The sequence below is a fragment of the Gymnodraco acuticeps genome, unplaced genomic scaffold (assembly GCF_902827175.1).
Source record: "Gymnodraco acuticeps unplaced genomic scaffold, fGymAcu1.1, whole genome shotgun sequence".
NCBI classification, from domain to species: Eukaryota; Metazoa; Chordata; class Actinopteri; order Perciformes; family Bathydraconidae; genus Gymnodraco; species Gymnodraco acuticeps.
In genome coordinates, this window is record NW_022989978.1 from 266162 (window position 1) to 275303 (window position 9142).

General features: G+C 40.8%; 1 long non-coding RNA gene across 1 annotated transcript; it reads right to left on the minus strand.

Annotated features, from left to right (window-relative positions):
- Positions 1-1446: 1446 nt before the first annotated feature.
- Positions 1447-5482, minus strand: LOC117543345. The gene is made up of 7 exons (XR_004568555.1): positions 5107-5482; positions 4144-4343; positions 3622-3839; positions 2421-2680; positions 2246-2331; positions 2047-2123; positions 1447-1895 (listed from the first exon to the last, which is right to left on the minus strand). It is a non-coding gene; the product is annotated as an uncharacterized LOC117543345 (long non-coding RNA).
- Positions 5483-9142: the final 3660 nt, after the last annotated feature.

Sequence of the window (9142 nt, forward strand, 5' to 3'; positions counted from 1 at the left end):
AGGGTCATTTTATGCGCGTGTAAAAGCACATTTCCCGCTCATGAGTAGCTTGTTTTACGCGCTAGAATATTGACCCAAATCTGACTCCATAGAAGAGATCAAAAACTTTCCACAGGCCTATTATTTGGCCTGATATATGCTTTGCATTGAGATCACCCAAAATGCATGGCAAATACTCTGAGGTTCGTTCAAACAGTGATGCTTGGACTGGGAACCAAAGCTCTCTCACCTAAACTATTAACTTTGAGAAACGCCCTTAGTCAAGATAGTCATCAGCTATCAGATAGAACTTGGCACTTAAAAAAGTTGCACCGTTAAATGTTATGACAAAAGTTTGTTACTCTGGGGAAACTGTTATAACTCTCAATTGTTGAGAGCAAAGTACAATGTACTCTTCTTCATAGTGGTCATTATATATTTTTTATTTTTACAATTGGTGTGTTGTGCACTGCTGTTTTTATTAAGATAAGGGTTTTGAGTACTTAAAAAGCACTGTTTGTTGGCACTTGAAAATAAATGTTATATTGCAATTGAATCAATTTGTGTTTTGAATGCATTCTTTTTGGAGATTGTTGGAGTTTACACAACGTGTTTAGAGATTTGTTGTAGTACAATTATCTTAGTTAGCAGGAATTAGTTTGTTTAATTTAATAGTAAACCTTGGAAATTACGAGTTAGTAGAATTTAAAAGGGTTAAGTTCTGGTGATTTGTATATTTAAGTTCATTGAGTTCACACAAATAAAAAAAATAGGTTAATGCAAAGCATGCCTTTTAAGTTTACATAACTTAGTTTACATAAGTTTACATAACTTAAAAGGTTTGTGTCAGCTGTACTTCTCAAAATTAATTGAAGCACACTTAGAATACACAAGTTGTTCATACTCACCATTCTAAGTTAAGTTAACTCACTTATTGTGAGGCAACGAGTTTGCATACTAAGTTACCACAACTTATTAAGTTTTACAGTGCAAGAATAAAAACATGTTTAGAGTAAAAAGACAGCAGGAGGACAGGTTCAGAGGTCAGTGAACGATCCCTTTAAGAGATAAACATCACAGATATAATGATCCTGTTTATCTCTACCTGCTCTGATCCACTGTCACACACACCTTCAGCGGTAATATCTTCAGTTCCTCCAGAGTGAGAATGTATGGAAACATCCTCTCAGTGAAAGTGTGTGTGAAGGTGTGTATGTGTGTGTTGGTGTCAGGGTCAGAGAACGACAACTTTCTTTCATTCCAGTCCAGATCCACTCTGACCCTCTGGAGCTCCTTCTTCAGGCTGAGAAGAGTGTCTGGATCTGATGGTGAATATGATGAGTATTCACCTTCATTGAAACCTATTCCCCAGAATCCAGACTCTATGATTCTCTTCCTCTGGACAGACTCTGCTAACACACCCAGTGACCAGACTGATAAATGTACAAAATGATCATGTGTATATATACACTGTATGAGATAAGATGGACCTTTATTAATCCCTGTGGGGAAATTCAGTTGTTCAAGCAGCCAGAGGGTAAGGGTGAAAAACAGGACAGCACATATATGTTATCATCCATTCCTCCTCTTATAGGCGTTTCCAGCATCTTGCCTATCGCAGCTTCGTAAGCTGGTGCTGGGGCTTTTTGGGACGAGGAATCAGAGTGGTCATCCCGTCGTGTGTGGTCCGCCGGATACGCCAGGAGTTCCCTGATCTGGCTGGACAGTACGTGGGCTTCCGACCGCCCCTAGACTAAAACGTGAGACATGGCGGGCTACCACTTCCTCCTTTGAGGGCCTGTCAAATTGAGTGGACAGGTCCTTTGGGATGTTGATTTTATTCATCTCCTCCACAAAGGGTGTTGGGTCCTCAAAGACTTCTTCAAACACCAGCCTCATCAGCTCACCCACATACACTGAAATATAACATTCATATAATAATTAATTATTTGTATACACTTATTCATTTCTCTTTTATTCTTTCATTGTACAGATAATTCAGTGTAATTCAGTGTTCAGCATCAACAGCCAGCACGCCTAAAATTACACCCAGAAAGAGAATCCCACCTGAACAAGCTGGAAGTCCACAATGGTGTTGCTTCCCAGGTGCATTAGTGTGTAGCTCCCAAACTTAGCTGAGTGGCCTGAAGAAAATATAATACAGGAGGTTTCAAGACTTTTCAACAGAATTCCAATGGATAAGTAGATGAATTGTAATATACACCAGTAACTCTGGCATTAGACTGTCTTGTCTGTTTCTGCTTACCTGGAGAGTCTGCTCTCATATCGGCTCCAGATAATGCCTAGCATGCCTCCTGAAGGTCTCATACTGGAAGATCTCCAGCTGCATATCTATGAATAAATAGAAAAACAGGACAAGTATTTGAAAAAGTCCACTTCTGTCATTTTTCATATGCTATGGATGTAAGATGGTAAAATACCTTTTTTAGTTGGAAGAAGGAAGCACCAGTGAAGTATGTAGCAGCAGATAATTGTAAGTTGCCAACCGGGGTACTTCCAATGATGGGCTGGCTCTCCCATTGTCTGAAGTAAGTGCAGTTTGGACAACACTGTTTGAACGCCACAAAAGTCCCATTTTTTCGTTTTTGGACATCACAGTCTGTCTGACAAACAGGGTGGGAATTTCACGACGGCCACGACGGCCATGGCCGTCGTTGCCCCGCACTTTGGCCGTGATGCCCTGTGAAAATAAATGCAATTCACGGCCAAAGTGGCCTTGGTGCTCCTGTCAAAAGTTCCAGTGTAAACAACGCTAGTAAAGTCATATTAGTGCGCGCAGTAGGATAGTCCCGTGCCTGTGGATCAGAGCGATTGCTCTGCTGTGATTGTTCCGTCAGAAATGCCTGTAGGGGCCCGACAGCCTGCTCCTCAGCCGCGGGAGCAAGACAAGCACAGGTAAGCATGCGGACTAAGCTGTTTTGATATGATTTAACTGAAGTATGTGGTAGTATTTGAAAGGACTTAACATTTACGTGTTTATAGAAAGTACTATTGATAGGTAATTACCATTGTATTAGCCTATTTAAAGTCGACTCGTTACATTTTGTCATGAAAACTAGCGATAGCTAGCTAGTTTGGATAGCGCTAACGTCTTCCCTTCAAGGGGTCTACATCTAGTGTTGCTTCTACAAGCTAGCAGATAGCTGTCACCTTTGAATCTAGTATTTTTCTTGCTAAGCGGTTTTGATATAATACATGACTGACTTATGTGGTTTATGGCTGAACTTAACGTATACGTTAAAGAAACACTATTGCTATTCAGCCATTTGTAAAACGACTGGTGTTGACGTTAGTGCTACACTTTTCAGTCATGTTGATTGACCAGCGTAATTTAACCAAACGGCCTTTTTGCCCTGTCATGTGGCCTTTGTGCCCTTGAAAAAAATGTGAACGGGAAGGCCAAATGGCCTTGCCCCTAAAATGACGAAATTCCAAGCCTGCTTACAAAACGAAAATTTTTCAAACAGCTGTCCGAGGCAGCTTTCAAACACAATGTACTTTGCGTCACTGTGCGTGGATGGTGTCTGAAGTCTAATGTAACAAAACAAAATTAACAATACATGTTAGATGTCAACTCTGAACAACAGTAATAGTAATGTGTACCAAATATACCAAACTTACGATACGTCAGATTCTTCTACAGTATCATCAGGGTGGTAACTCAAATCCAGTCTCTTCAAATTAAATCGAAGTCTCTCCTTGTTCCTGCTCCAACTCTAGTCGAGGTCTCTTGCTAGGTCCCAATCCTGGGCCCTTTATTGGTGTAGAGGACAAGGGGATTTCTGTGTAGGTGGAAGTTTTAGTGCCAACACTTTTGAAAGACACCATGGCTTGGATGCCTGTTAATAAAAAGGGAAAAGTGCATAAATACTATGTACATTAGATAAGACACTAATACATTGTAAAAGGCCAACAACTTGTGTACATCTGACAGATTAATTCATGAAAAATGTACAAACTACAAACAGCACTGTATTTCTTGTAGTCAACATAACAGTATTTCTGTGATATACAATAATATCAAATACGGTTTTATTTATAGAGCACATTTAAAAAAGATTTTTGGTCGAGCCCAAGTGCTGTACATGTAATAAAAGCACAATTAAGGTAATGTATCTGTGATTTGTCAGTGTTATAGTCTACCTTTGCTTCTCACGTGTGCCGATTTCAGTGTTCCCCGGGCCAACTGTGTAGCAACAGAAATGGCGGACACTTTACATTCCACTGTCTGTGTTCCCACAGACCGTGTCTCAACCCTCTGAGTTCCCACACAAACAGTCTGTGGACGGTCTGTTTGACATCCGACTGGAGCGGTGGGTATTGTGTTCCTGTTGTGATGTACTCTAAGAAAGATACACATAGTATTCATACAATTAATTTTGTATCCGAGGAAAATTTCATAAAAGCAACACTTTTACAATTACAATGTTCTACAGATAGTCTGCTACCTTTTCCCATGTAGCGTAATATTTCAGACTCTTTGTAGCTCAGTAGCATTAGCTGCTAGGACCGCCAACGTCAATGTAATTATGTTTGGCGACTGACCGTACATCAGCCAGAGTATACTGTCTATGAGTATTTCGTGTGTGTTTGCAGACGAAATTCTCCAGCTATGATTATCTATCAGTAATCAACACAGTTAGCTTGCCAGCTAATATGCTAACCTAATATGCAGTTTAACAGCTAGTCTAGGCTTAGCAAGAACATCTTACAATTGCAATATTATACAGTTAGTCTGCTACGTTCGGTCATTCATTGTAGCTGGCATGAAAACAATGTTTTTCATAACATCTCTAGGTTAGAGCTTCTAGCTTAGCTTATTAATGGTAGCTCGGTAGAATACACGAACGGCAACTGTAATTACTGACCGTACGGTTAAATCACCCGGAGTATACTGTCTGAGTATTTCGTGTGTGTTTGCAGACATTCTCCTGCTATGAGATACATGTAAGGCCATGTGCTAACATCGGTGTTGAGGTCTGGGAATGCTAGGTAGCCCTCGTGTTTACCTCGGTAGCATAGCATTAGCATAGCATTTACAGAGTCGTGGTAGATACATTGTTTGTTTTAAACAGAATAAATACAAAAACCACAATGAATACTTACAGGTTGTGTACCCGAATCTCCCGCTGGTCCAAACAAAGTAGGAACAGCATCGTCCTCCAATATCAGCTTTACAGCAAGTCCGAAGCTAAGGTCCCTGAAATGCCGCGCACACACAACAGTACCGGCTGGTAAATCAGCTGGAACAGTGTTAAAAAGGAATGTCAACCACTGACTTCGTCGTGGTTCTGCCTTCGGTACTGCAAACATTGTGGATTTCTCCACACAATACAGGCAACAGACCCTCCGCGACATGACTGGATAGAGCTTTGAAAAGAAGCAGGTTTTACGACACTTAATATGGTCGGCTGGCAGAGGAAGTGACGTCACGCGGTGCAGCTACGTCACGCGGGGCAGGAAGTAAACAATGGAAACTGAGAAATCTCCAACGAGACTTTTGGGGGAGGTATTTTCTGTGTTAGAGTTTACTCGCTACAGGGTGTACTTTGAGGGTTTTGACTTTGCAGACTGTTTACATGCATAAAAACCTTCATAACACACAAGGGGACGGGCAATAACCGGAAAAGCATGACATGGGACCTTTAACTTCTTCAAAGAGCTTCAGTTTCTCCTGAAAGGGCTGCAGAGCTTTCTGGAGCTCCTCTCTGAGATCCTGAGCAGCTTCATCAATGGGTCTGAATCTGTGGTTGGTGTGTGTTTCTCTGAATCTCTGCAGACGAGACACACTGGCTGCTGATGGTCCAGACAGAAGAGTCTGAGTTTCTCAGAGTGCAGACTGCACTCTGAAGATCTCTGACCTCTCTCCAGTAAGAAGGTCTCACTCAGGTTCTTTAACACCAGGTTACAGGGAGGTTCATCTTTGGAGGATTTTCTCCGACAAACTGGACAATCCTTTTCTTCTTTCCCATCCCACCAGGTCTGCAGACAGGCTTTACAGAAACTGTGGCTACAGGACAGAAGAACAGGATCTCTAAAGACTTCCTGACAGACCGGACAGCAGAGATCTTCCTCTAACCTGGAAGCCATGTTGTCTCGGAGTGAAGCTGAAACACAGCAGACAGGAAGTTCAGTCAGTCACCGTCTGTTATTCTTCCTCACTGCAGAGAGACAAAGTGTTTCCTGGTTCTCTCTGTTCACCTGTAACACACAGGTGTGTCTCATTCCACAAACACTAGCCACTCCTCAGCAACTCACCATAAACTGGTTTAACCTCATTTTATCTCTGCAGTACAGAACATTTTAACCGTCAAGTAGCTCATAGAGTATCATTCAGCTGTACAGTCGTAATGAAGCTTCTAAAGCAGGGGTGGGGAACCTTTTTCCTCTCAAGGGCCATTTCCATTTTTACAATATCCTCCGAGGGCCGTATACAATTTATTGATCTCTGCTTAAAAATACTAAAATCACAGATTCATTTGGCCTTTCTTTCATGCTGTGCAAAGAAAAAGCAACCTCTTAATCCAGATATCTTACTATGACTCACGCATGTATGCATGTGCACGGTGTGGCATGACCACCAAAACAGAAAGATATGGACACAAGATGTATGCAAAAGTATTTAGTTTCTTTATGGATATTTTACAAATCACTCCCCTTTCAAACTGTATTCTTGTTTACTAATCATTTTTACTGTCATATAGTATTTTATACCTGTTTACTTTATTCTCTTATTTTTTTATAACTAATGATCATATAAAGATGTGCCTTTACCTCACTGGTTGGAGAAAAAGCTTCTTATATTCGTTAGCATAGCTAGCTAACCAGATGCTAATAACAACAAAGTTATTAACTGTAATGATCAGTATGACAGATGAACAGATCGCCACTGGGCTTTCATTTCATTTTCGATTGTCTTTACTCACCAATCAAGCGCAGATTATTTGTGTTCTTCTTGTCTGTAAGAGGAAGCAAGATGTTAGTGTTACATCTTTTTATTTCTGTAATGTGTTGAACAGCAGATACAACTCCCTGTATTTAGCCTTAACTGTCAATAATGTACACAAGCTATTTAATATGTAATACTGCACACTTGAGCCAAATGTGTTAATCAATAATACAACTATTTATCATGTTTAATTAACAGTTTTACATTAAGCTTTTATCTGTCAAGAAAACCTAAATGAATTGCAAATAAAAAATGTATCCTTATCTAGTTTATTGCTGGCTAGCAGCTGCAACAGTACTTGTGCAGTACAATGAACTTGCAGAGACTGTAAGAGTTAAATAGGTGATGCAAGTACACTATTAACCTTTGAATTGTAGTGGGGTAGAAGAACAAAGTAGCACATTATTTAAATAGTTAAGTAAGGTAAAAGTCACTCAATGTTGTACTTAAGTAAAGTGCATGATTAAATATAGTGAATTACTTAACATCACTGCTTGTTCGTAGCTGCTAATACAGGTCCCACAGATTCATTTTGCATATTTAGAAAGTATGCAAAAAAACACAAAAGTGGCAACAGATAACCCACAAGTACCACTACACCACAAGCACTGCAGCACAAGAGTTACATGTTTAATTAAAGGCTGAAGTTAGCATTAATAACTGGCTGTTAGCATCCTTTGGTACCTAAACAGGAGTAGTCATACTGCAGTTAGCTGCTATAAACAGGGCTGCACATAACTGGTGCGCAGGTGCGCACCTCAGCCAAAAAAAGAGCACCGGGTCATTTGAAACAAAGCGCATTTGCGTACCAACATTGAGAGAGGGAGAGAGAGAAGGGAAAAGAGAACAGAGAAAACAGAGTAGAGAGAGAAGAGAGAGAGAGAAAGATATTTGCGAGTTGCATATGAACCATGATATGAACTCAGGGCCGGCCCGTAGCCCTGGCTAGATGTTCGCCTAGGGCGCCAGATCTGGGGAGGTGCTGCGCTAGCAGTTCTGGGAGGGAAAAAAACATTTTGACCATTGGGGCTCATCCTAATTTTCGGCCTTGATGTAACAATATTCATAATTAAGTAAATGTAACACCCTTTTCACCCCGGTTACACGTTTCATTTGTCCTGTACAATGGGCGCTGTAAGTGATGAAAATGGGGGATGTTGGCTTATCTGGCGCCCGCAGCTCACAGCCAAAATGCGAGTGAGCGAGGGAGAGAGGGAGGGTGCACCGGTACCAGCGCTGTTGTTATTAGAATCTGGTGCTAGCTGCTCTAACGGATATAAGAAGAAGATGTTTCTACAATAATGTGGAGGGAGAGTCCTCTCCAGTCAGACTGAGAACTACAGCTCAGTGAGGTAAAGGACTCTTAGTCTAAGTTCAAACGGTTTGGTCACAATTTATGTAAACACATATTTCCAAGGCACGCCTTTATAATTATTGGGATAAACAGGTTTTAAATCATTCCAATGTATACTATAGGTTAGTAACCAAAGATATCCTTTAAAACTGGAGATACAAAAAAATGCATAAATAAATAAATGTTAAGGTAAAATAAGATATGAATGAACAACACAAATAAAATAAGTTCCATTCATTTGTTATTGGCTATGGTAGGTTATTGGTTATGTTCACATACTTATTATTTGATTACATCCACTTGTCTAAGATGACAGAGACTTTCGACCCAAAACCAGCTGTTGACTTGTGGATGCAAGCAGCTAATCGCAGACTCAACCAGAGAGGAAGAAGTAGGCCTACATCATCAGCTACCATGTCTGACAGAGAGGAAGACCGTGAGGAGAACAGTCAGGAGGGTAGTGATGACAGCTTGTAGGATTACTGGTCGTACTAATGTTGTGTTGTGTTCACCTCTGCATGTGTGTTCTGTGTTCACCTCTGCATGTGTGTTCTGTGTTCACCTCACGTGTGTTCAGTGCCGTGTGTCTGGCAAATAAAGTCAAGACCCCCTCAAAAGTTACGGTTTATTTCATTTTAAGGATGAGCACCAAGCAACATCTCCAGGTGCTCCTTTGAGAACCAGGGCAAACAAGTTATGTGCACCGCTGGCTATAAACAACATGACAAGCTTGGCACTTTAGTGCAACTCAAATGGTGTGTGAAAAATAGTTAATTTGACACTTTAAAGTTCAACTGTTTAGGGAGCGATGAACTTAGCTATCAGCGTTAGCCCGTTAG